Source organism: Bubalus kerabau, chromosome 12 (genome assembly GCF_029407905.1).
Source record: "Bubalus kerabau isolate K-KA32 ecotype Philippines breed swamp buffalo chromosome 12, PCC_UOA_SB_1v2, whole genome shotgun sequence".
Lineage (NCBI taxonomy): Eukaryota > Metazoa > Chordata > Mammalia > Artiodactyla > Bovidae > Bubalus > Bubalus kerabau.
In genome coordinates this window covers 55279350-55285908 of record NC_073635.1, presented here as the reverse complement: position 1 = coordinate 55285908, position 6559 = coordinate 55279350, and the positions used below count along the sequence as shown (strand labels likewise).

At 42.1% G+C, this 6559-nt stretch overlaps 1 long non-coding RNA gene across 1 annotated transcript in view; it reads right to left on the bottom strand.

Annotated features, from left to right (window-relative positions):
• Positions 1-1257: 1257 nt before the first annotated feature.
• Positions 1258-6559, bottom strand: part of LOC129624151 (uncharacterized) — a 102123-nt gene continuing 96821 nt past the window's right edge. Inside the window, exon 4 of the long non-coding RNA XR_008700783.1 lies at positions 1258-1350. This is a non-coding gene — a long non-coding RNA (uncharacterized LOC129624151). The remainder of the gene's footprint in view (positions 1351-6559) is intronic.

Genomic DNA, 6559 nt, shown 5'->3' with positions numbered 1-6559 from the left:
CTCTGGCATCATACCTTTTGCCTTTTCATACTGTCCATGAGGTTCTCCAGGCAAGAGTAGTGGAGTAGGTTGCCATTTTCTTCTCCAGTGAACCACACTTTGTCAGAACTCTTCACTGTGACCTGTCCATCTTGAGTGACCCTGCACAGCAATAGCTCATAGCTTCACTGAGTTATGTAAGCCCCCTCCCCGTGACAAGGCTGTGCTCCATGAAGGGGATGAGAAGGTGGCACTGAAGCAAAACCATCAGAGAAGTAAGGGAGTGAGCCTATGGCTGTCAGGGACAGGGGTGGCATTCCAGAGCAAGGACCCCGAGGAAGAGGTCTGGCATTTTCCAGCATCTATGGTAGATGGAGAAGCTTAGTGGAAGGGGGAGGGTACCCGGGGACTTAATCATCGGTGCGGGTTTTGCACTGTAGCCCAGCCTCAACATCATGGTGGTGAAAAGTGCCAAAGCACTGATTCCAGTCTCAAATGAGGTTGCACTCGTGTACTGCTTGTATACAGTGTACGAACCCAACCCTGGGCCAGCCTCCTGAAGTTCTGTTCACTGTGGGAAGGTGAGGGTTGTTCAGGAACACTGAAAGCCTGAGTTTAAGCAGCTCTACAAGAACTTCCCCAGGAGGAAACTACATGGTAAAACACAAATAACCAGGGAACAAAATACTGCCAGGAGCCCAAGTCTTTCCTCCGAGCAACATCCCTTTTCCTTTTCTACCTAGCACCTGTGTTCTCTACGTCCACCTCACCCTCAGAAAAAATACATATTTGTAAGCACTTTTCACTTTGAATTAATCAAGCTTACTTTTGCAAAAATAGTACAAATCACTTTTTTCCTAAACAACTTGAAAATAATATGTCAATGGATGCCTCATGACCCTGGCATATATTGGTGTTTATTTTGTACAAACAAGGACATTCTGCTACATAACTTCAATTTGTTCAGTCATGTCCGATTTTTTGTGACCCCATGAACTGCAGGATGCCAGGCTTCCCTGTCCTTCACTATCTCCCAGAGTTTGCTCAAACTCATGTCCGTTGAGTCAGTGATGCCATCCAAGCATCTCATCCTCTGTCATCCCCTTCTCCTCCTGCCTTCAATCTTTCCCAGCATCAGGGTCTTTTCCAAAGAGTCGGCTCTTCTCATCAAGTGGCCAAAGTATTGGAGCTTCAGCTTCACCACTAGTCTTCTCAAGGAATATTCAGGACTGATTTCCTTCAAGATTGACTGATTTGATCTCCTTACAGTCCAAGGGACTCTCAAGAGTCTTCTCCCAACACCACAGTTCAAAAGCATCAATACTTTGGCACTCAACTTCTTTACGGTCCACCTCTCACATCCATATATGACTATTGGAAAAAAAAAAAACATGGCTTTGACCTTGACTTTATTCATCGATGGACTAGATCTGGTAACAACTTCAATATCACCATCAAAATTATGGAAATAACACTGATACTTATCTATATCTAATTCTTAGAACTGATTCAAATTTCATCAGTTATTGAATACTACTTCTGAAAGAACTGGGTGTTCTCTTCCTTCCCAGGTACTGCTCTGACCACCATTCTAGGCAGACACAATGCACAAAACAGATGAAGATCCGTGCACTTGTGGATCTTATATTCCAGTGGATGGAAAGAGAAACACATTAAAAAAAATAATAATAACTAACTTACAGAGTACATTAGATTTATACAGACAACTGCTATGCAGATAAAATTAGAAGAGAATAAAGGGATTTGGGGTACTAGGGAGAGAAGGTTGTGATTTAAGATAGGCTCTCAAGGAGCCCAACTGACACTTTTCTCCTCAGTCTCCAGAAGATGTGAGGGAAGCCAGGCATTTTGCCATGGATAGAGTGTTCTAGGTAAGTGCGAGCGAGGTACAATGAATGAAAGGTGAGCCGCAGGAGATGAGGTCAGAAAAGCAAAAGCCTTAGGTTTTTATGAGGACATTGTCTTTCATTAAGAGTGAAATTGGGTGAAATAAACAAGATGTGATGTGTGTGTGTGTGTATGTATACAAACACAATGGACTACTACTCAGCCATTCAAAAAAACCAAAATAATACTATTTGCAGCAACATGGATGGACCTAGAGATTATCATACTAAGTAAAGTCAGTCAAAGACAAACATCATGTGATATCATTTACATGCAGAATCTAAAATACGATATAAATGAACTCATTTACGAAACAGAAACAGACTCACAGACCCAGAAAACATATTTTTGGTTACCAAAGGGCAAAGGGAGGGTAGGATAAATTAGGAGTTTGGTATTAGCAGACACAAACTATTATATATAAAATAGATAAGTAACCAAGTCCCTATCCTATAGCACCTATAGGGAACTATATTCAATATCTTATAATAAACCATAATGGGAAAGAATATGAAAAATAACATATAAATATGTATAACCGAATCATTCTACACATGGAACTAACATGACATTGTAAGTCAAGTATCAAAGTATCACTTCAATAAAGAATAAATAGAAGAGTGAAATCAGGAGCCATTGCAGAATTTTCAACCGAAGAGTGACAGGAATGGACAGTCAGAATTACTGGCTGCAGTGTTGAGAAACAAACTATAGAGCAAGCTATGCTAAGTGCAAGTGGACTATTTAAAGGCAATTACAGTAATCTAGGTAAGAGATTCTTGCCTGGAAAATCCCATGGATGGAGGAGCCTGGTGGGCTGCAGTCCATGGGGTTGCGAAGAGTCAGACACAACTGAGCGACTTCACATTCACTTTTCGCTTTCATGCTTTGGAGAAGGAAATGGCAACCCACTCCAGTGTTCTTGCCTGGAGAATCCCAGGGACGGGGGAGCCTGGGGGGCTGCTGTCTATGGGGTTGCACAGAGTCAGACATGACTGAAGTGACTTAGCAGCAACAGCAGGTAAGAGATTACAGTGGCGTGTCAATGGCAGAGCCAGTGGGTAGGGGAAAAATAATTCGACTTTGAGTATTTTCAAGATGTAAGAAAGAAAAGGTGCTTGTCCTCTTCAAGCACCCCTCCAAAGGAGGGATGAGTGGTGAGCGATGGAGAGACCTTTAAGGTGGTAGCAGGCAAAAGGCAATCCAGACGAACCAAGGAGGGTCAGGGCCACCATATGAGTGACCTCGATGGACACAAAGTGTGTGCAGCCTAGTGCAGCAGAACTCCAGGGAGCTGTGGCACAGAAACCAGACCCATGCAGCCTTTGAGAATCTTAGTAAGTGTCTATTTGCTGAAATCAATGGCATAATTTGGCAGGTCCGCTGGGATGCTTTTTGTCCTGAATTCTGTATCAAAACTATTGATTAGCTTCCCCAGTGAGAAAACCTCACCACCTCCTTGTGCTCACTGTGGCATTTCGCCTTTTCCACTTTCAGTCCACAACTGTAAAAGTATAAAGAAAAATGAAAGGCCAAAACAAATCACAGACCAGAAATGGAAAACTTCATAACACACATCAGTCCCATGAAGAGTGCTCTTTGCCGCAGCTCAGCTTCCAGCTTCCATTCTGGAGCTTCTTTCTTTTCCTTTTAAAAGATTCAGAAGCATTATTGACTTAAGGTTGTAATATGTTGGGATCTCCCCTCAGATACACTTGGCAGGTTTGTGTTTGGGGAAATCTTTTGACCTAATACCCACCTTATTAATACGGTGAGACTGTAAGCTCCATGAAGTAATGTGGACATGGGTATTAACACAAAGATCTCCTGAGGCCACGTCCTCCCCATGACACAATTTTCCACTGACTTGTCCTCCACCCAACCAGAGTGGTAGACTCAGGACCTGTGTCTCCAAGGCATGTGCTCATGTACTCAGTCGCATCCCATTCTTTGAGACCCCATGGGCTGTTGCCCTCCAGGCTCCTCTGTCCATGGGATTTTCCAGACAAGAATATTGGAGTGGGGTTGCCATTTCCTCCTCCAGGAGATCTTCCTGACCCAGGGATCGAACACGCATCTCTTTCATCTCATGCATTATCAGGCTAATTCTTTACTACTGAGCAAGCTGAGAAGCCCATGTGTCTACAAACATCTACCATTTAATGAAGGAGGAACAAACAAGGAGCTAGAGAAGAAGGGTAGATACCACATTTGCCGACTCTGATTTTTCCATTCCCCAAGAAATATTCTAAAAAGCCTCTTTGGGTATATGAACATCTTAAGAGTATCCTCAAATTTTTGATAACTTTTGTTAAAATGAGATAAATTACATGTAAAGGGGGGAAAGCGATGGCTAAGCTGATTTATTTCCATTATCAGAATTTTTAGCATTTTTCAACTAGAAACTTGTTCTCCATTTTTTTCCTCCCTCCATATCCATTCAGTCATGCAGTCCTGGGTTAACATTTCTGTTAACAGTATCCCTGGAATTCCTTTTCCGTTACTAGTTTCTATTTCAACTATTTCTATTAGTTTTTATTTCTATTTCTTTTACCTTCCCTTTACTCTCAGATAACAGCAGTGGTCCTAGACCTGAATTTCTACATGTATTCTTTCCCCTTTGCCCTGGCCTCTAAATTAATCTTCCTAACACACTTTTATCAGGTCACTCCCCTGCTCTGAAGTGAAAGTGTTACTCTCTCAGTAGTGTCTGACTCTTTGCAACCCCATGGACTGTAACCCACCAGGTTCCTCTGTCCATGGGATTTCCCAGGCAAGAGTACTCCAGTGGGGTTGCCATTTCCTCCTCCAGGGAATCTTCCCCACCCAGGGATTGAACCTGGGTCTCCTGCATTGCAGGTGGGTTCTTTACCACTGAGCCACCAGGGAAGCTCCCCCTCCTCTGAAACCTTCCATAATACCCCAGTACCTACAAAATGATGCCCAAAAGCGATACAGAGCTGCCCCCTGGTGGCCACCTGGTGATTCATGGCACTAGATTCTAGACTCAACCTAGGCTTCAGAAAATAATAGTTTCTCATGGAAGATGGAACACCTTTTTATGTTCTAAAGGTCAATGGCAGGAAATGAAGAAGGTAGAAAGAATCCTTCTCTTTCACCTCTGTGGAAAAGAGCACCCATGAGGAATAACCTTATGCTCCCAAGGACATTAGTCGTCCCATATGACTCTTTTAGAAGCTTACCATGCTCCCTAGTCCCATTGCATTTGACTAGACTTATTTCTCAACTTAGACTCAGTGACCAGAGGGGCTTGGGTTACTGAAAGTGAGCAAAAAGTCATGAGCCTATTCTACATTTTATTCCAACTATACTAAAAATTAGAGCAGATTGTCTTCAAATTTCATTGTCTATGTTTGTAAATGGTAGATACTGGTCGTGGATGGGGACAGTTTTCATGTAATTCAAGAAAATTTTTCTGTGTCAAGAATTCCTTGTTCTCCTGTTGGAGCAAGAATCAAAGCTATGGTTTTTCCAGTAGTCATGTATGGATATGAGAGTTGAACCATAAAGAAGGCTGAGTGGCAAAGAATTGATGCTTCTGAACTGTGGTGTTGGAGAAGACCCTTGAGAGTCCCTTGGATTGCAAGGAGCTCACACCAGTCAATTTTAAAAGAAATCGACCCTGAATCTTCATTGGAAGGACTGATGCTGAAGCTCCAATACTTTGGCCACCTGATATGAACAGCCAACTCATTGGAAAAGACCCTGATGCTGAAGGAATAGAAGAAGGGGGTAGCAGAGGATGAGATGGTTAGATTGCATCACTGATTCAATGGATATGAATTTGAGAGGGTTCTGGGATCTGGTGGAGGACAAGGGGGCCTGGTGTGCTGCAGTCCCTGGAGTCTCAAAGAGTCAGACACGACTTAGTGACTGAACAACAACATTTCAAGAGCAAATGTTTTATGACTGCTGGATAAGTTATAATTCCAGGTATTTTATAACACAAGGATTCACATATTATAAAGACAAAACATTCTGGTCCATTAAAAGAAAATTATTTTAATATATATCAATTATGACTCACACAGTGAATTTAACATTTGGAACTTTATGAAAAGTTGTGTTCTCTTTGTTTTTGAATAGCAGGGTTGTTTTTTTTTTTCCCCTGCATGTGTCTGAACACACAAGAATGAAATCTGCCTGATTTATCTGTACTCTAAGAACATTCTCCTTTAGTCTAGAAGTGTAAACCTCAGATATTGGATCATTGCCAGCTTAAGCTCACAGATCATTGTAGAACTAAGAGTGAATCTTGTCTTAATACTGTTATTAAAATATGAGTTATGGTAGATTTAACATCTCAACTGTAAGAAACCTCAGTCGCCATTAGGGCTGGAAGGTACCCATGTACTAATGATACTCAGAAAACCACAAGGAGGTCTGTGGCCACTCCCTTTGCCCCTGTGATTGGTCTAATATTTAGCAAGCATCTGCTGAGTGAGGGGATGTATAGGGTAGAGTAAGACAGAGGTGTGGATATTAACAAGAACTGTGTGAGGAAGTTTAGTTTTCACCCAATATCTGTCCTTCACCCTACCATATGAAGATATCAAATTAGTTTCATTCTACCTGTATTTGTTTATTTTCGGTTGTGCTGGGTCTTCATTGTTGCACAATCACAGTGAGCAGAGAGTGACTCTTCATTGTG